Raw genomic sequence first — 22,620 nt, forward strand, 5'->3', positions numbered from 1 at the left:
TAAAGATGAAGAACCTGAAGGGTTATGCATCCTTACGCCACCTGGTTAAAACTCTCTTTACCAATATTAGGAAAACGTTCTCTCTGAAGACCTCTTTCTGCTTGTTGTTAATGAAACAATCATGTGCAGGATCAACTACAAGCTCCTTACTGTTAAAATGTTGACATGTTGATAATGCGATTGCTCTTTCATGGTGGGAGGCCATCAAAAGACGCATCAGTAGCTAGAGATCAACACATGAGAGATACAGCTGACATTGACGAGCTAAAACAACTTGCAGTGTATGTGGTTGAATATTTCAGAGCAGGAACCCAATTACCCTTAGGGTGTAGTCTTTGGCACAGCAGACACAAGTTGATCAGTACACTGCCCGAGCATGTTGAACCCCCCAAACTCAAGTTCATTTGACTAGTGTGATATGCATGCCATGCTCAGGCACAAGTAGGCAAACCATCGTCCAGTTGGACTTGAGTATGGGATGCATACAGTTTGATCGCTATCTGCACTCAAACATGAAATGTCAACACTTCCTCAGTGACAGCTGCCTGTGCGAAACTGTGCGAGAGCGCTTTTCAGGAGAGTGTATGCATGTGAAATAAAGAGAACATGTTCAAGAGAAACGGAGGCGCTGAGACAAATGGATGCATACTTGGACCCGGCTCATTACGTGCAGTGTGAGTGCAGGTCAGAGGGTGAGTGGGGAGGGAGGATAATCATGCTCAGGCACAGTATCAGGCAACTGCGTCTAGTTTAAGTATGCGCTATTCTGCCTCCAGGTAATTCAAATAACTGCAAAGATTACACATCATCATTACAACCTATAACTTCATTTCAATGGGACTATATGTGCTGTGTTCAAAATGTAATAATGTTCCCCATTACAACCCCAATTCATCTTTTAAAATGATTTCAGTGGCCTTTCTTTTGATTTCAGTACAGTTGAGGTAAAACTGAGATGGTGAAAATTTGTTTGTATAAGAAAAAGAAAAAGCAGATAGATCAAATCAAATCAAATCAAAATTTATTTATATAGCACATATTAAAACAACAGTGTTGACCATAGTGCTTCACAGTCAGTAAAAGCACGAGACAGTTAAAACAAACAATAAAAGAGGACAACAAACAATAGGTAACAACACAACAAGCTAGAACAGCCAACTAGACAGAATCAAAAGCCAAAGTAAAAAAATAAGTTTTAAGACGTGATTTAAAAGACTGGATAGACTCGGCAGTACGAATATGAACAGGGAGGTTATTCCAGAGTCTAGGTGCCACGGATGCAAAGGCCCGGTCACCTCTCGACTTCATTCGAGTCCTAGGTTGTACTAGGAGCCTGTGGTTGGACGATCTAAGTGCTCTGTTGGGATTGTATGAGAGGAGTAGTTCATAAAGATAGCTGAGCGCTAAATTATTCAGAATATTAAAAGTGAACAAAAGAATTTTAAAATCTATACGATATTTAACAGGGAGCCAATGTAGTAAATTGGAGTTATGTGTTCATGGATTCTCGTACCTGTTAAAAGACGCGCAGCTGCATTCTGAACTAACTGAAGATCAAATATCCTTTTATTTTTCAGTGTTGGGAAACGTCCACATTTAATCTATTCTAGGAGCAGTGGGCAGTCAACCCTGGGGATCAACTTCAGGTGTAATCTAGTTCTTTGGTCAAAGGTGTAATTTTTATACTTAAGTAGTAGCCTAATCACTTTTTTTTTTCTAAAAAAGCAACACTTTATTTTACATTTTGCTATAGAGTTGTGCCTTAAAATTCCTCACATATAGACAATTGCCAATATGCCAAGTCTTTTAAGCACAGCTTCACTTCAGCTAGTGCATGGTTGTCAGTGTCAAAAATATCAAAGATTTTACTGCATAGGGAACTAGCTATACTATTTTGAAAAAGTTAACAGCTGTCAAAAATAAATGGGAATAAAAATGAAAACTTTTCCTGTTCTTATCTCCAAAAGTTTTTTTTATGAACCTTCTCTACTGATTTAAGTTATACTAGTAATTACAGAGTATGTTTAAAGGGGTTCAGCTTGTCACTAATTCAAACCACACTACGCTCCCCCTCTCATACAGACCCCCCCTGAGTATCACAAAACATTCATCAGGCCTGACTCCATGACCCCTCTGCATCCCCGGCCTCCCCGGCCAATCAGAATCAAACCAGACAGCGTCTCTCTGTCTGTAACTTTTGTACACACACATAAAAGCTTTCTTTCCCTTAAAGACTGTTTATACCCCCAAAGCTAAGTCCCCCTTTAAAAAAAAGAAAAAGAAAAAAAAAGAATCAACATTGGCACTGCCCTGCACATTAATGACCCCCAAACACACATACACCCCTCCAACCATCCCGCTCTTCCCTCCACCCCCTTATCACAACACTCCATATCCAGGTGACAAATGAGGTTGCTCCAGTGTGTGGTATAAGGTCAAAGGTCGACCTAACAGTTTTTGAGGTTTAGGGGCAAATAGGAGTCATTGGGACTGGGGTTCTTATTGTGGTCACAGTGCTGCAATGCTTCCCACCATAGCACTACATCTCTCTTCCAGCAGAGGGAGACAGGCCTTCACATTCTGGCTCTCAAATTCCTTAACTGGTTGTCAAAGACTGTACAGAAGATGGTTTAAAGTGGGTCACTATAATTTTCTAAAATGTATTAATTAAAAATTATATGTTTAATATTATATGTGCTCTCACTGTATTTAATAGAAAAACAGTAACACCATTTGCACTTTTAAATGGTGTAAATGGCGGAGCTATTCTTTAGGAAAAAAGGCTGCTAAATGCAAATGTCTAACGAAAAAAGTGCCATTGCATTAATCCCAAAAATATTGACTAACCCATTCAAATGACTAAATTCAGGTATTCCAACACTTCCATGACCACAGGTTTATAAAATCAAACACCTAGCCATCAGACTGCTTCAACAAAAATTTGTGTGGTACTGTGACAGGATGCCACCTTTGCAAGAAGTCCAATTGTGAAATTTCCACACTACTAAATATTCCACTGTCAACCGTTGGTGGTATTAAAACAAAGTGAAAGTGGTTGGGAACGACAGAAACTCATCCACGAAGTGGTAGGCCATTTAAAATCCCAGAGTGGGGTCAGTGGACGGTGAGGCGCATAGTGCGCACAGGTCTCCAGCCTTGCAGAGTTCATCACTACAGGCCTCCAAACTTCCTGTGGTCTTCAGATTAGCTCAAGAACAGTTCATAGAGAGCTTCATTGAATTGGTTTCCATGGCCGAGCAGCTACTTCCAAGCCTTATATCACCAAGCGTAATGCAAAGTTTCAGATGCAGTGGTGTAAAGCATGCCAACAGTGCATTTGGAGGAACAATGGAGTGACAAATCACATTTCTCTACCTGGCAGGCCAATGATTGTCTGTCTCTGTGTGTTAGCCCTGCAACAAACTGGTGACCTGAAGGCAGATGAGTGAATCAATAATGTATATGATGATGATGATGATGATGATGATGATAATAATAATATAATATGCTCAACATAATAATAATATGTTGAGCAGTAGTTTTTCTGTCTTATGAAGGTCTTATGGCATTAGTCTAAATTTGAAACTTGTGCTTTAGATTGTCATTAGCAGGTCAGGACAGTGGTACAATAGTGACACAACTCTGTCGTGATTAGGTGCTGCATTTCAGCCAGCAGTGTTGGGGATCTTAGCAAAATTATGAAAGCTTAATAGTAGCATCAGATTTTGATCCACCATGTAAGGCTGTTTGGAAAGCATCTAATTGGCAGCGGCTTCATTTTTCAGCTTGGTCCCAAACACACTGCCAATACAGTAAAAGCAAACCTGCATAGATGAACAAATGGAACACAGTCATGGATTGATGTCCTCAGAATCCAGACTTTGACATTACTGAAGCAGTGGAATCATCTTAAAGGAACACAAAACAAAAGGCAGCCAGCGTACAAAGAAGGGTGCTGGAAGGTCCTTCAAGAAGCCTGGAATATTCCTAAAGGCAACTTAAAAAAGGCACTCAGCAACCTCGCTTTTATATAGGAATATAATCAGAATACAACCAGTTGAATCGAATCCCCTATTGCAAAGAGGCACATTTTAGGTGTGCTGGACTCGTCAGTGCAGACTGAATTGAAAATCTGCCAGTCTATAGATTAGATGACGGTTTGCAATTTGCTTTGTCAGCCTGTCTGAGAATGATTGCAGTCGCGATTGTCTGGAGACATGTTGCTTCCCAGCAGGCAACCTATGCAATCGCCTTGCAATCAACAATGGTGACCCAGTGGTTGACCATGCAGCACACTCAACCTATGGGTGACCTGCTGCAACTTCTTGCAGTCGGTCGCTAAATACAAAAAAAGAAATAAATGCAATCACCTGGAAACCAACGATTTTTAACTAGTCACAATGACATTGGCATCAAGGGTTTTGGACAAGTGTTACTAAGATCTCATTGACTAAAACTGTTCATTGTTCACTTCAACAAATGTTGCGAACATCTGTAGGCTCTGGCTGCTGAGATGTACAGATTTTATGCTTTTACTTGCCTTGCAAAATGTAAATTTTGAACTGTACAGCAAACTTCCAACAATTTTGAGGACAGTCGTGGGTTTCAGGGACAATGAGAACTTTTTATTCCTCTGAGCAAGTAACAGATGTCTGTTGTCATGAACTAGATATCCGAAGAGAGAATATTTTTCAATTTAGGCACAAACTGTTGCCTGAACTCATGAATGAACAGATTAGCGTTGTCAAAGTTCAAGGTCACTTTGACCTCACAACATATGCTTTTGGCTCTAACTCAGAATTTAGATGTTTTTTTTATTAAAATACATTTCTAATAGGACTTTTCACAGCAGAAATACTTTCCTGACCATTTTTACATTTGGTCAACGTTTTGATGAAACTAATCCTTTGTACCCACTGATTTATTCAAAGTTGTAGCTTGATTTTTATGCGAGTCTTTCCTTGTTTCTGTTTATTTGTACAGGAACAAGTATGTAACATGAACTATGCCAAAATCCACAGCATTCGTAGCCTAAGGTAATTTGGCATACCCATCCTTTGGTAGGTTCTTAAAACATGAGCCAGTAAGAAACACAATCTGCTGTATTCAACAAATGCAAACATTAAGCCTGGAGAAACATGACTACTTGGCTCATTTGAGGTCATAATTTGAGGTTCTGGAGGTAAAAAATGATCAAGGATTTCAAAAATAATTGGCAGATTTATTGATTATAAAAACTTTATTTTTTCTTAATTTTATTTATTTACTTTCCCCCAATACTGACCAAATTGTTAAGTTTTTGCTCTTGGACCAGGAGGTTAGAAAATGCTATATATCATTTTGGTGTGTGTGTGTGTGTACTTCTAAGGTCACCATTGGGGTCATCGTTGTTTAGTCTGTGGGTTCTCTGGAGTGGCGACTACAAATTTCTGTTTGGACTGCTAATTTATTGGTAACTTCTCAACTTTGGACCTTTTGTAGTGATATCTAAACATACTCATACAATATAATATCATAATATAGACACAGACACTCCATAAGGTATATGAAAAGGTCACCAATATAATTGTGAGATTGTTTTGCCTCGGTGTAATTATAACTTTAAAGAACTAAGATTTTGTTGGAATAAACTGGCATTATCACTCAACAACAGCTTTAAGAAAAGAAACAATTTTGATTAGACTTAACAAAGAAAGCTGAATTCGGTACAGACACCATTGTAGTCATACACATATTTTGTCAAGCTTGGGCTCAAAAAACCTTGCGGCACTATCAAAACACACATTGACTCACACAGCTTGGCCTCCGTGGCTCCAGCAGGCGCAGTAATGGTTCTGGGAGCCAGACTCTGTCTCTGTCGCCAGGCCTCGGCTCCAGCCCCTGCGTGTGCGACAGCAATTTCCTAAAGAATCCACAGCAAGCACAACACTTCTCCTTTTATTTTAACAAAAACACCACTGAACCCCCACCACACAAACATGCACGGGCACACACACACAGAACACAGCCACTTCTGAGAAAAACAGAGCAGTCACTTGCAATTATAGCTCATCTAATAGTATGATCTACAGTCCTGTCAAATAGCCAGCAGGCCTACAGGGGAAGCAAAGGGTCATTTTTTTTTTTTTTTTTTGTTTGACCACACTCGACCAGCCTGTCTATCTCTGCCTGTGTAGCCATATGGGCTCTTAGAAAGAAATGCACCATTACTAAATGCTCCTCTAAATGAAGACTTTTGCAGATTCGTTAATAGACACATTCATAATATCAAAGTTGTCTGCAGTAATGTTAAACCATTTAACTGTTACTGATTGTTCATTTTAAAGGTCTAAATAATAGTTTTGAAAAATTATATACAGTTGTTGATTGCTTATCTACACCAATGCTATCGCAAAGGATATCATGCTACACACATCAGAAGGCCCAGACATTTCCAATTATTCATGACAGATCTGACATAAACAGCTTATCATCTCTGTCTAAAGCCAGCTGTAAACAAATCCACTGGTGATCAACCAACCTGACTTAATCTCCCACTTAGATTTCCAAACAGGCCTTGTGCGACACACGGCGCTGCAGATGAAGACACACACGTAAATGCTTCACAGATCCTAAATCTGAGTCCGTCACCAGAGAACAAGCAGACGTTTATGAGATCAGACATTTGGCATCAGCTATCAAAGCGAGCAACAGCAGAAACAGTGTTCCTTAAAAGGGATCTGTATGTTTTTCTGCACGTGTGTGTATGTTGTGTGTTTAAGGCTGGGGCGTGTGTGTGTTTGTGTGTGTGTGTGTGTGGCCCCCATCTAAACAAGCCCCAACAGCCCCTTTGTTGGCGAGTTGCTCCAGGAGAGCGTGTTGATGGAACTGCATTGATGTTCGGATTAGGGCACGCCTCCGTGATCAAGTGCTCAAACACTAGATAAGAGCGTCAGAAACACCCTTTAATCCTGGCTAACCCTTTTCTAAATAGGATGGGATCCTACCATGCTCACTGGAGGGGAGGAGGGGGTGAAGGAACAGCTCAAAGTTGGGCTTTAATCTGGTATGGACACTATGTTTCATTCTAAATCCAAGAAGTCATCTTGTGTACATAATTGGAGATAACAGTCCACTAAAATCAATTCACAATATCCTTAAAAGAAAGACCAGGAATGGAAATTAGGTTGGAAAAATTCATCTTGAAGATTATAGAATTATTGGTTGTTTGGAGTCGTCTTGTTGCCAGGCTAGTGAGTGTTTTCAAGCCCTTTTTAGATTTAGTCGGCCCTAAAAGTATTTTGTTACCTCAGGAGTCTCTGGTGACTTATGTAATGTGTTTTGATGCCATGGAAGGAATAAATTCACAGCAGCCGAAAACGACTTAATGCGTCACCCAGTATCATTAATACAGAAATGAACCTGGGAGAAAATTTGTCAAAACAGACAGGAATTACAGCTGCCACAGATGATGAGCTCTCTAAAAAATGCCAGCTGTCAGAGAAAATGGTTTTGACCGCTTCAGGAGTCTGGCAGGAGAAAGTGTAAACATGTGACTGATGGACAAGATGCACAAATGCGGGTTTTATGGATGTCCATATTTCATGTTTCACTTATGCGATAGTAAGGGTTTCAGTGGTTAAGACTCTGTTCTCCTTGTATTAATGGTATCTCAGCAACGCTTTCCAAACAAGTTCAGGGCAAAAATGTTAAAAATCTGTAGGAAACTGCGAAATCCAATATATTTATTTTAATAATTTGTGAAAGATGCTAAGTAGTTTTCTTGCCAAGAGTTGAATTTGAAGATTGATATGTTTACCACTGTTATGTTTGGTTCCTCTGCCAACCGGTTTGTGAGGAGTTTCTGTTTTTGGTTGTTAATCGATAGATGTCTATCCATCCATGTCCTGGAGCTTGTCTCACTTGATGGACTTGTTCTTGGAATATCAACTGTAAAAGTGAGGATATAATGCCAACTACAGAGAATTCTGAAGTTTTAATGTATAAAGAGCTATAGTGAAACTTGTTGTTAAAAACAACCTGTGCAAACTGTCCATTGCACCTACTTTCTATGCTTTTGATGCTGCTTTTAAGAAACCCTATTTTATTTATTTATTTTTCATCCTGGTTCTTCCTCTTTGTAGTAAACTACTGTCACACTCTTTATCGCATAGTGTCATCCATGTTAGATGTTATTGCCATAATCTTTATCTAATGTAGCCAGTGCTGTTGTGACATGTAAATTGAGATACTTTATTATTTTAAAAACACAAAAACAAACTATGTTCACCCATGTAATCATCTGTGACCTTGGAGTAGCCCGAGAGGCTGACCTTCTAGCCCGTAGCTGGGTCCTTGCTGGTAAATAGTTGTGGATTTCCAGTGTAAATGATATTGTGATTACAGAATTGCTGAGTAGACTCTAGATTAGTGTTCAGACCAAAATCAGTCCTGCTTTATAACGATGCAAAGAGCTGTGATTGCAGGGAATAACATCAGGACTATTACTGGCATTGTTACTAATGCCCAGTGTGATGGTGGGCGGGGGCAACTCCTGGTTTTAAAAAGTACTCCAACTGCATAGAAGTCAATGAATACCTCATTCAATACATGTTTGCTTTTTGTTTTTGGTGTTTTTTTTGGCCATTATTGCCCCATGTAGGGTAAATGGACGATATCATGCTTCAAAGCTTCATAGTGGGACTGCACAAACCAATGGATAAAGTCAATACTTCTCTAATTCATTTACAGCCTGATGTATTATTACATTATTATTATTTTTAAATTATTAATTTTTGCTGACCTTCTGCTCCACAAATGTACTGGCTCCTTTTAATTGTTATTTTGAAATAACAAGGTTCAGTTTTCAAGGTGCTTTAGATAAATGCGTCAGCAAAACACTCTGTGTGTGAGATATCAGTACATCTATATATGTATAGATATCTACAAATGTAGGCATATATGAGAGAGATAGGTGGAAATTTATTTTTTTGTGATAGTGAGAAATGGTGGTAGTGACAGACTCTGTTAAAGTGTTTTTATTTTCTTTAGGGGACAAAAAAAAAGACAGTTGACAAAGAAAAGAAACCTATATCCATTCCCAAGTTAAGATCCCTCTTTGTCTCTCCTCGATTTTCATTTTCACCCTAGTTTGTCAGGATTGTGCCACAAAACTGTTGAAATTGGATGTTAAAATACCTTTGCTTTAGCAACCTGTCAGCTTCAAGCTGACGTGTGAAAAGGTAATACAAGCTAGGCTTTTACTCTCACTGAGGAGCCTTCACCCGCTTTCCCCATGCCTGGTTGCTACGCTACAATAACTGCACCAAATTCACACCATCCCTGTCCCAACCATCCTAATCCAAAGACGAGCAGAACCCAAGTCAAGTGATTTTGCACTTCATTAAAGAAGAAAAAATGCTAGCAATTTTCATTGATAACACTTAAATGAGGTGACTTGACATATGTGTTGAGTTCTCACGATGACAGAAAATCCACAGAACAGGGAATTAAAAATAATAAATGTGATAAATTTATTTCCCACTGGCATCACATCTGTTGATCTGCAGGGGTTTAGGAAGAATAATAGTTTACCGCGTTACTTGGTACTGCAATCCTACAGTAGACATTTATAACATTAAATATTTTAAAGGTTGAATTATTGGTGGGCAGTTTTATTAACTGGCACCTATTCTGATAAAGGGTTAATTCTTAAGGTATCAATTGCTAAACCTTTTCTTGGTTCATCATCTTTGGTGTTTCAGCTTCTTTTAGATGGATCTTCTGCTTAGATCTGCCAGGATACTTGAGTACTTTGGGACCTAATTGAACATTTAGTCTAGTCACACAGGTCTATACACTAGTTGGCAACCATTAGTTTGGGAATAACATGTATTTGCACACAACTTTGAAAGTGGTTGCTCGTGAAACTGGTTGCAAAGAGGCTGCTGTACTCCATGTGATTGCTTTGGTTGCTAGTAGATTGCCAAAGTTTCCCATAGTTTGCACGGAAGATGCTGACTTGTCCGTAAATTCTCACTAATTACTTTGAGCTGTAGTAAAACTGTGAAATGTGTGACACAAACTGGAATCCAAGGATGTTTGCCTTCAGAGTAAGAGTTTGTACTTTTTGAAATTTGTGTTGTAGTTACAGAGTGTTTGCAGACAAGTCAACGTGTTGTATGGTAACTACTGGTGACTACGGCAGTCTGATTGCAACCAAAGCAATCACAGGAAGGGTTTTGGTGCAGCACGCTTTGCAACAGATTTCACCTAGAAACTGCCAGCAATCACTTGCTAACCATTTGGAGAATAAAGTTCTTGCCAGATGGTTACTGACCAGATATAGACCTGTGTATTAGACTTTAAATGAGTGGGTCAGTTGATCCTATTTTTTTCTTTAAATTGTTTCATTAGCAGTTTTGTATAATGGATATCATCATTTGGACTTCAAGAACACTTAAGGAGTTAAATATGCATGACCACTACCACAAAATAATTTGAGTTACATTTAGTTGGGTGAAGGGTTTGTTGTTTTTTTTTTTTTGGTGGGGGTCAGCAGTGACTTTATGCTTACACAACTAGGGTTGTCACTGTTGCCTCTTTTAAAAACGGACCAAAGAAACACAGATGGGGAATTTGAGACATCTCATCCTTGTTACCAAAAGAGATTGGCTGCAGTAGCCGTCATATGAGATCCTTCACTTGTGTCCGGGTGATACAGTATTTTTTTTTCCGCTGAGGAAATGGGGCATAAAGCATAATGGTTTTTGTAATCCTGTTTCCTAACATTTATCAACATAATTTGATCAAAGGATGTTCAGTGGATGGGTTTCCACTAGAAAACCAACTAACAGAGCGTTTTTAAATAAAAACTCTTTCGCTTTCTAAACTTGACTTGACTTGAAATGCTCAATTAGATTGACACGAGCTGCTGATAAGTAAACGACAAGCCATTACGTCTTAAACATGGCAACCCCTGAGCGCCCTTACAAACAAGGACTGTTAATTCCTGTGTCTAGATTAAAAACACCTGTTGGTAAACAAGACAATTATTCTGTTCAGTCCGATGGGGGAGCAGTGCGTTAATCATACATGCATCCTCCTGTGTTAAAAGGCAACCCGATATCCCCCCCAATGAATTCTCACTGATTAACTTGATACTCCTGACTGTTTAAAATTCATCCCACCGATGAACAAGAAACCGATCTCCTCTGTGTGTGCGTGTCTACACGTTTGTGTTATTTCCCCAAGATCTTGGAAAGTGTTTGCATAAAATATCCCAGTCCCTGGCGTCAGCACAATTAGCCGTTAAATAAAATGCCTTCTCCTCGATGCTTTAGCAACATTTTAATTAGACGAACCAGCTGAATTGAGGGCCCCTTTTTAGTAAAATAAACAGCTCTGTTTGCCAAGAAAAAGCTCCCTGGAGGGAAAGGCACTAAGTGAGGTTGCTTGGGGCAGGAAATTGAGAGATAGCAGCATTTATCCAAGAAACTAAAAGATATTTGTTTCTTTGAAAAAGTGGAAAGATCTGCACACTTCCTCAAGGCATTAGCACTTTTAAGTACATGTGCCATATTTGTACTTCTGTGTATCTGTAGCTTCTTTACATATCTGCCTCAGTGCAAATAATGCAAATGTGTTGAATGAAGTTTTAAGGTTCCTCTGTACTTATAGACACAAAGATTACATCGCAGGTTTGTGAGGAATAATGAAGTGTCAACATTAACCAAAAAAAGAATCTAACAAATTTGATATATTTAACATCAACAGCAGTATTAAAGTTTTACGGAAATCTCTGAAAAAGTGATTTGTTTTTCTTTGATGTGATGTTCTAAGTTACTATTTTTTTATCTTTACTTTTTTTTAACCATTTGAGTACAAAGACACTTTTTGACTTTGATGTTTAATCAGAAGTAAGGCTTTAATTGCCAAAGTTACTTATAGGAGCTATTTGTAATCGTCACCTTAACAGAATAACTTTTGTGTATTTTTGAATTTGCTTGAATAATTTAGAGATTGAGAGACCATACTATTCTGGAGTTAAGTATACAATAAAAATGTTCTCACTCAGCCACTCACAGGTATGATGCTAAACAGTTCCTCTTCTCAGTGGCCCATCAGTAAATAACAATGTGAGGACATCCATCCATCCATCCATCCATCCATTTTATTTTTTGTTTTTACTTAAGAGGAATACATCCAGTCTTAAACCTGTATAAGTCAAAAAGTTTTTTCTTTTAAAACGTGTGATATGCCAGAAACTGTCCACCTATTCTGGTTACACTTTAAAATTTTTTTGTACATAAGGAACCAAGGAAAATGATACAAAAAGATGATCTTTGATTGTGCATTCTGGTAGAAAGAGAAGGTTGAAAGGTAGCCCATATTCCTCTTTGTCTTCCTTGTCCCTTAATCTCATTGCCAAACTTTCCTCCCGGCCTGTATTTTAGCCAGAATATCATCAAAAGGTTTTCCTTTTGTCCTCTGTCCACTTCAGTACTCTTTCTTCGACATAAACATTTCACATCACTGTTCTCCATCTCCTTTCAACTCTTCTCCCTCCTCTGCTCCACAGAGACCATCGTAATCCACATATTCGCCTGATGACTTGCAGTCTCCCTCTCTTGCATTCCCATGTCTCCCTTTTCCTTGAAGTGACGACCGGCATGCTGTCATACACGTTTTCACGTTGTCAGGCCATTTTCAAACACTGTCAATCGTTTTGTTCCACAGAGGATGTAAAGTTGGAAATACTCTATATTTGAGCTCAACAATCAAACAGTGCATAAATGGAATGACTGACAGTGTTACAGGCTTTTCCTGGGCGATATATCATCATCTGTGGGTGCTGAAAAGTTGCAGTAATTGTTTTTTGCCATTTATTGATCAGATGTCATGAGAGTGTGACTGTTTGCACACGTATGTTTACATCCAGTTAAAATGAATAGCGAAATAGGCAATTCGGGCACTTTCATCTACAGCCTGAACTAATAAATGTTCTACTACACACGCAGATCAAATTTGTTTTGGAAAATACTCACAGCATATTGTGTAAATGAGAGCTAATTTGGGCTCAGCTGGCATTTAAAATTTACACTATGAACCTAATCTTAGTTTCTACATATTTGCCAACACCCGTCTGGTTATGTGTCTTTAGATCAGCACACCAACTAGCTCTGAGGACCTAACTTTCAGCTTCATTCTGAACGTTTTATAAAATTTGATTGCCTTCTGCTCGTCAATGCAGAAATGTAAGCTTTTACTTTGTGCCACTGGGGGGCAGTGTAATCCTAGCAGTCAGCCACTGTTGAACCAATAAGAACTCCCCCTGGTTGTCCTCAATTTTAATTTTGCCTTCTGAGGAATAAAGTGCAGTGGGGTAAAGTCATTCCTAATCACCTTTTGTTATTTGTGAAATAAATGTTTGTCACCTTTCGTGGAGGATGTATTAAATGCAAATCAGTTAGCGGAGAATCGTAAGTGACATCAATTCTGCAAAATAAGAGTTATCGCAGTTGTTGAAGCTCTGTTGAGTTCATGGAACTGATAAAATCACTTTCACTGTGTAATAGCTAAAGTTAATTTTCTCTTCTTTTTTTTGTTCCATAAGATGCTTCTTGCGATGTTTTGATTCTTAAGTGTCAGGAAAGTAGAAAATGTGAAAAAAGACTAATGTTGCTACAAAACGCAAAAAACCTAAACCGAATAATTAAAATGAGTTGCAAAGTTAATATTTGTATCTCTGTGTATAATAAATAAATAAAATCTATATATTTTTCTGTTGTTTGTATTTTGTATTCACTGTTTTGAGGCTCCTGATTTAGCCAGTGTGATAACTTTTCCCTTTACTTTGCCTTCTTTTCTCCCTCTTGTTCCACTTCTGCTTTCTTAGTTCTCACTGCTCACTGTGTGTCGTGTTGCTGCAGCTATTTACAGTCACATAATACTAGCTAGATAAACTCTTTTGATGTGCCGCAATCTCAGATCTCCCTGTCTTTGATGGGAGTAGGTTTAGACATGGCAATCAAGACGTATTCACGTGGTGGGCATTGATTGATTCTTAGATTATCTTTCAATGCAAAGTCTAAATTTCTTTCCTTAAAAAGGTTAGCCCGGAACATGGTTCCAATCAGCCAAAATACTTTCCGTGATGGGGATTAGCTACACAGATGGAGACGAAGGAAAGTGAGATAAGTTAAGGGCTGCCCAGAGAAATAATTTTGGCCATTTAGGGGCTTTTAAAGTGTCAGAGGATATTCTATCATCTTTTTTTTTTTCTTTTTATTCCAGTTAATTCAACTTAATATTCTTTGAGCGATTTACTGACCACAGACAATAATGGTGCAGTCTGCTTTGGTGGCAGCCATGCTACACTCATGCTTACCATATTGATGATTCTGGAATACAAACAGAGGCCAAGACAATACCAAAGACATATCGCGCCGCAAGTGAAGGTTCAGCATCCAGTGACAGATATTGTTTTTCAATACTGTGTTCTTGTGAGAGAGTGAGCGAGAGATAGCGGCGGTGTGTGATAGTTCGTCAGTCCAAACAGAGTCATAAAGCGCTGCATGGTTAAGCCTGATGAATTAATAACAGGGAGGCAGATGGGTCCCAGGGGCACTGTGGGAGCAGAGCAGCATGGAGAGCAGAGAGAACACACGTTGATATCACACTGGTGCACACGTACACACATGCACTTTTCTATGCCTGCGTGCATCCAGATAAACAGCCTGAAAATCATTTGCATCCATATAAAGACACGTGCATGTGCTGAATGCCGACAGATATATGGACATATGAGAAGGTTAAAGTAAATCTAACATTTAACTCAAAACTTGATTGGCTGCTTGAGTGAATTTGTGCACAAGTAGAACAACGGCCCTTCTTCAGGAAGTGTTGATAATTAGTTGTTGTACATTAATGGCTAGCACTTCTGCAGACCTAATGAAGGCCAGCTGAGGTCACAACTTTGATGAATGAACCCACCAATGAGCACTAGTGTAATAGGCAGGTGTGTATTTCACCTTAATTGTTTTGTGTTTTGCATCAAGCTCAGTTTTGGGTACTTATGAGCTTCTGTTACTGCGCTTGCGAGCCCTGTTTGTTTGGGAATGAATGAATGAAGCTGGTAAACTGAGGTAATGATTAGCATCTGAATCTTTTATCCCAGTTCTATTAAAGCTGGGTGGGAGTATGATATATTGTTTAAGATGCACATGTCTTATTAGAAATTGGTTTCTTGTTTTCCTTTTGCTGGTTATCTGAGCACTGAACCTGGTATGGTGAAGCATTTTAACCCCTAATCACTAGCAATGAGTCAAAAACATGCTTAAATTACTAAGTTAAAGAAAAATATACCGAGTGCTGCACAGTGATAGTGGGACAGGCATCTCGAATGCAAAAACAGAGACAAGCAACAAGTGAAAACAAGTTGAAGACAAAGACCTGGCAATCTCTGAGGAGACAGACAGATCAAATGCACACAAGAGGACAAAAAGGTACAGGTGAACGTAATCGGACACTAACAAGGGTGGGGAAGAGAACAAAGAGGGAAGTAAGAGCACAAAAAAAAAACACGAGGAGCTAACCTTCATAATAAAATGGGAAGTAAACTGAAAGCATGACTAAGACCAAACTCATACAGACAAAAGTGAAGTGGAATTACTGGCATCGTATTTGTTTCTGTTAAAAATAAAGTATGAACAACAAGCTCAGACAGTGGCTGCACTGGGGAGTTTATATTCATTTTAACACAACAAAGTTTCACTGTGCTAGAACAACGTTCTGTGTGTGCGTCTTATGACTTCTTTGTTGTCTTTGGCAAGGATGACAAGCACAGATACAAACACGTGGAAGCTTGTTTCAGCCACTGAAAACCAAACCAAACAAAATATATATATATATTTTTCCACATCTGTAAGTCAAACTTTCAAGTTATTATATCACAATTTTGACTTTTCTGAGAAAATAACTCGAAATTTTAGGATAATACCCTGAAATTTTTGTTTTTGTGGTGGAAACAAGCTTCCACCCAAACAAGAGTACCTCAAGGACTGATTGTTCCACATATTTTTGAGACCACCCATTGGTTACAATTCACTCACAGCATGTAGATGATGTAGATCGATGTATGATTGATGTACAGCCATGTTGATGTCTTCAAAAGCAGATAGGAGGGACATTAAAAAAAACAACCCAAACCCTCCACGATATATGGCTGTACATAAAAGAAATAAACCCATATAAAAATGTCTGTAATTCTTACTCTGTGCATGCTAAATATTTATAAAACCCCTTGAATGAAAGCTAAAAGTCTGTATTTAAGTTTGTATTTAACAGTCTGCTGTGGTAGAGTACAGAGGCATAACTACAAAAGTTTTCATTGTTCCTAACAGCGGCATTTGGGGATGATCAGCCATAGAACTCAACAGCAACTCACTTGGAACATTCCAAAATATGGTGTAACGTCTACAATAGACTCCTTTTGTTTTAAGTCATCAGTGCACTGATGTGACGTAATGGCGGTTGTAGAGCACAAGCTGACGAAGCACCAGAATGAGGTGTCAGTGGAGACTGTGTCGAAATGTACGATCAGCAGACGGGTCAAGGTTTCCATGTAATCTTCTGTCTGATGGAGAGCAATAAGTGCGTCAGATGTGCTGTAAGAGGGGAGTATTTTTTAATATTATATACGTGCATGTGAACGTACTGGAGAAAGTAATGAACTTTTTTTTTTGGAAATTTTCAGGCGAATTGCAATAAAATCTAAGCTATTTTTATGTTAGTGGTTTGTGTTAGCCTGTGCTCTTCTATACTAAAAAAAACTAAAAAAGTACCTATTGCTTCAGGCTGTGCAATCTCTCAGATTCTGATTAAACTTTACATTCTTAAAACACAATACTTGGGTTTTGACTGCAGTATTTGTTTGTATAATTCGTGGAACAGCGTGGTTGAAATCTTCAAGACTGCGACATTGACTCTCAGTTACTCTGAATCATGATACTGTCACTATATTCACAATCTGTGGAGTAAGGTTTAAACATGATTATACTCCATGCTTGTTTAGCGATGACCCTGCTTTCGTTGTGATACATACTGCAGTGCCGTAAATCCTGCCAGTGCAGATGTTCAAGCTGAGGAGCAAAACTAGCAAGGTTCTCACTGAGTTTAAGACCTGTCTTACAATTTATAAGCAAGAAAAATTCACAAGAACACAACCAGCGGAAAGAATTATAATGCAATAAAATATAATCATTAAAAACCAATGCAAGACTTATTAATTGTATAGTTGTATAGAACCTGAAATCATATCTATAAAGATGAGTTTCTAATGAATTGTAGTTAGAAGATTTAATGAGAGGAGAAATGTCAGTGCATGACATGGTTGTTGTAAGCATCTGATTATTTCTGTAACTGCTCATCTACTGGGATTTTCCCCATACAATCATCTCTAGGGTTTATAGAGAATGGTCCAAAACAGTGATCTGTTATGCCAGTATGGCATTCTGAGAAAAGTTTCCAGGACCTTGTTGAATCTATTCCACGTAGAATTGAGGCAGTTCTGAAGGTAAAAGTGCAGCCTGGCCCTAGTGAGGTATGTCCAGTGAGTGTGAAGTCAACATTGTATTCTTAACAGTTATTAAACCCCTTGTTTACTACTGATTAGTAGTCGTTGGGGATGATTTTGATTGCGTCTGTATTGTTGTTTATGCTTTATAAGAGGATAAAGTCCTGTCACTTTATAGTTTGTAATGCCTACTATGAAAACTTGCTTTTTTAACTCAAGTTTAACACCGAAAAACTTTAATTTAACCTCTTTCTTCCAAAGACCTTTTCATGTCCCATTATAATAGCCATAGAATTTTTGAGGCTTCATAAAAATCCAGACACACTGCTATAGACATTAAAAACCCATATCAGTCAATACCCTGAGTAATATGTGCCCTTTCTTCCATAGTTCCTGGTAGATCAGATCATATTGAAATTTGTCCTTCACTTTTAAGTGCTTTTCACTGTACTTGATCTCAGTTTTCACTCGCTGTTTAAGAAAAGCAGATCTCAGCTCTGGCAAAAGCAACAAAGTAGTAATGACAAATTAATACGCTTCAAAACAAAACAAATTATCTACATTTCATTGAGCAGCAGTGAGTCACAACATTCTCACAAGTTACAAGTTAAAAGGCCGGTTGCTCTGTCTTTGGCTTCTTGGTCCGCCAAGTTGAATAATTGAAGTTATTTTCACTGTCAGGCCAGGAGATGTGGAGCTGAGGTTCCATCACTGATTCTCTCAGCTTCATGTCTCTTGTTTTCTTAAGCTCTGACATGACATTGCTGCATGTGTCTGAATTTGTGTGTGTGTGAGTGATTTCTCAGATGAGTTATGAGTGTGGGAATGTCTCCACATATTCTTGGATAAATATAGGTAGGCAGTGAAACGCATAGAGATGAACAGTAGGCAAAGCAGCGAATAAGCTCTGGCAAACAGACAGTTGGATGTACAGAGCAACCTGCCAGATGCATACACATCTGCAGGCACTCACACAAGCAGTGAAACTCTGCTGCACAAAGCCTGCATGTTTATGAGTATGTATTTGGGCAGTCAGGCCAATGGCAATCATGCATGTAGGCATTTGTGTGTATTGTTTACGTGCATGTGCCAGTTTCTATGTGTGTGTGTGTGTGTGTGTGTGTGTGTGTGTGTGTGTGTGTGTGTTGGCTGCAAAACAAGGAGACCAGGAAGAGGAAGAGGCTAGATGGTTGGAGGGGGTGTTTATTTATTCATCACCCAGCGGCCTTGGCGGTTTCAAGGGGACATGGCAACACTTGTCCTGGGCCCTTTAGCGCTGCTCTGTTTGTGGCCTGCTTTGGCCCTGCCAAAGCCTTCAGCTCTCACCTCCTCTGCTCTCTGCTCAACTCTGTTTGTACCACTTTTTTATTCTTTAGATCCTTAGGCTTCCACTTTTGTTTATCTTATAATGTTCTGTGTTCTTGCTTTTGTGCTGCAACCTCTCTTTCTTTGGGCATTTGTATACTTTTCTGTTGTGCAGCTTTCAATGTGCTGATGATGAGCTGTACAGGTCCTGATTGGCAGGTTTTAAATCTTAGAGCTAGGCAGCTAAGTTAAGGGGGCTACTGGCTATTGTCTAAGATTAAACAAATGGATATAGAATGAATAGATTTTTAAATTCTCAGTAGAATAAAAGTAGTGGGATAAATGTCCTCTAAAATCCATACTTGGTTTGGCTGAAATGTTTATGATGGACTACAACTGGTTTGAAACTGTTGAAAGAGGCAAATGGTGTGAGGTACAACTAGATATTCAAACAGCAACCAGTAAGCTTTTGTCCCACAGGACACTGAACTCACCAGTTTTTAATTCTCTATGGTTCTGTAAATTTACAACAGTTTCAGCCAGTTAGTTTCTTGTGTTTCCAAGTTTCATTTTTTCCCCCTTATCATTACCCTGCTCCGATTTAGAGAAGTCAACATGTAATTTTTGTAATTCAACTTAAAAGTGACGTTAACAGGAGAAAAAGACACCTCAGATAAGAAACTGATTCAAAGCATTAAGGAACAAACGCATGCTTGTTCTTTGCTAAAAGACTAAAAGTGTTTTTGCAGGGACGCGTGCTCATTAGATGTCATGCTCGATCACGCTTATGCACTCAGACTTGTTTCTCTGTAAACAGTGTCATTGTGTGAACTTCTAGTTTGAGGTAAATTTCACAGACATATTTTTATTTTGCCGTAAGACAAATGTGTGTTTGTGTCTCCTGATAGTGTCAACTTCCAGCAAAGCCAAAGACTTACTGCCTGAGATGCACACTTTTTTCAGATCTAGTCACTTGGCAAAGCAAGAGCACGTAAGTTAGATTGCAATAAATGATAAAGTAAAAGAGATCCTCATGAACACGGAATGAGGCAGAAATTTTGCCATCAGACACAGTGTACAAACTCATAACAAAACGTAACTCGAGCTGTGCTCCTTACGCGACCTGAGTGGGCTAATCTCCTCCATTGTGGGGGACCATTGATTCTCGTAACAAAACAACTGAGCCGAGCGCACATTTTTGCATCTGACCCTTCCCTCTGTGCTTGGCCTGAGCGCGTGTTCAAACCCCAACCCAATCAATGGCTATACTGAGGGATCAATTTCCTAAGCTTTTGGGGTGTCAAATGTGATATGGTGTCACTTTAGCCGGGTGGCGTAAAGGAGTCCAGCCGAATTGATGTTGTAGAGCTTTTATGTCTCTTTATTAGCTGAACTATTCAAATCAAGATTTAGATTAGTGTAAGGTCGTAGGAAAGAAAGGGATGGCAAGGGATTTGATCTCTAATCGTGTATTTGGAATTTGTTTGTTAGCTTTTCCTGTTTGCATCGAAATATCAGCCACATATCTGATATTCATATTCCTTACTGCAGTCAGACTATTGGCAAATAAAATGGCATTGTTCGATGTCGGTGTTGGGTGTTGTGCTGCCTTCGTTTTGTACTGGCTGAATGTATTGTTAGTTGGTAAGATGTCAGTTTATTTTATCATTATATGCAAAATGAGTAATTTCATGGTAAATATGCTTGATAAATTATCTAAATTTTTGCCATTTTTTTTTTTTAAAAAAGTGTTGTGATAGGATCGTGCCATTGTAAAAACACCTCTGAAGAGTTGTACATTCAGCATTATATGGTGAATTACAGTACAGTCTTTATACAACTCCTAGTGTGGTGGGCCATCACGTCCATCATGATGTACATTGTTTCATGCCGTCCATTATTTATTTACTGGGGCTAATGTCTTATATAGATTATATAAATGTCCCTTTATACAAGCTAATGTTTGTCAACCAGTTTTCACTTTTTCTTTTAGACGTGGAGTGATTTACTCTATGAACAGTGTGGAGTAATCATGTAAATCCTGCTGAATTTTTGCAATCACTTTCCTGCCTTAGGAATGTGTATCTTTATGTTGTTAAAGTGTGTACAGCACACAGAAAACAAGTGGAATCTAACTGCACACCAAGTCGTGAAACTGTGAAAACTACAACACATTCTGAAAGTGGAGATCGCTTTCTTTAATAAGAGTTAAACCTGAAATGTGTTGCAGTGGTAAGACACAACTTTTACTTTGGCCAGTGTTCTCTGTTTTTTTTTTTTTTTTTTTTTTATAGCTTAGAGAGTAAATGACAAGTGACTGTAGACAGGTTGGCAGTGGCACATCTTCTACTGAAGCAAAATTAGCTTAGTTAGTTATTTGTAAAAGGACAGATACAAAAACTCTTTCAAAACTCTAATCTACAGCTCGTATTTCCCAAAAATGTTGAAAAATATATTGCAGATCATTTCTTCAAGACAAAGGAGACAGAGAGAAGAAAAACAGCACAGGATGGAAAAATAGCCACTCTTAAAAGAAGAAATGGGGGGAAACACAAAGGTATAAAAATTTAATTGAAAAATAAAAACCATGTTATATCATAAAAACATTCTAAATGGGCTTAGTAGGGCTGTGTATGGTGGGAAGCCGCACAATGTACCTAAGGCACTGCAAAGTGTTAACATGAAAAACACATCAGAAAGGGGGGAGGGGGGATGCCAGGCGGCTTGAAGTGTGTGTGTGTGTGTGTGTGTGCATGCATAGAAATGCAGACATGTGGCTGATATGTCCCACTTTGCAATTAGTCTGCATACTATCACTGCACGCTCATGAGGTTGGTCACAAGTTTGCATTTAAAGTATTAGGAATTGATTTCGAGATGAAGTGAGATCATTTCAAAGAGCTTACACATGTGGTAACACCATAAAAAGAATTAAATTAGCATCTTCTGAACATTTTTAAGTTATAGCTATACTGTTCTCACCTCTAGTTATGGTGGAGGGTGCGATCCAAGCTATGTGTGGAGCATTAAAGGTTTGAAGTGAGGTGTTGTTGTTTAACAGAAAAGATATATTATGTGTAAATAATCCTGCAAGCCTTGTTTAAAAATCAGATTAGGATCATTTCAAGCTGGTCTGCATTACTTTTATTTCATGTGGTCTTGAAAAGAAAATCAGACTTGGGTGCAGACATGATTGCAAATAATTTATTGTATTAAGTTGATTATAGGATCAGTATCATACAAATGGAACTGATATTAATAATTAAAAGGGTGAAGCAGTGGTTTGGTGATTGTCTCAAAACAAGAATTTCCTGGGTTTGAACCCACTGGCCAGCTGAGGCCTTACTGTATGGAGAATGGGTGCTTGCCCTTCATGGGTTCTCTTCAGGCTTCCTTCAAAGACATCCATGGTAGGTTAACTGGTGATTCTAAATTGGCCATAGGCTTGAATGGTTGTGTGCCTCCCTACATTAGCCCTTCAGTAGACTGATGATTTGTCTAAGGTTTACTCCGCTTCCTGCCCTATGACAGCTGGGATGGGCTCCAGCCTCACTGCGACCCTGAATTGGAAACCTGGAAAAAAAAATGGATAGATGGATGATGATTAATGTTCGAAAGACTGAAGGTTAGATTACTATACTGCAGAAAAATCAATTTTTTCTTCTTTTTTTTTTTTAATGCACGACTGAATTTTCCACTATACTTTCTGATTGAATCTGATTAAATGCAATGTTTCTGTGCCAAACAACAGTTGTGCTGATG

This window comes from Neolamprologus brichardi, chromosome 13, assembly GCF_056152115.1.
Source record: "Neolamprologus brichardi isolate AB-2024 chromosome 13, ASM5615211v1, whole genome shotgun sequence".
Taxonomy (NCBI): Eukaryota; Metazoa; Chordata; class Actinopteri; order Cichliformes; family Cichlidae; genus Neolamprologus; species Neolamprologus brichardi.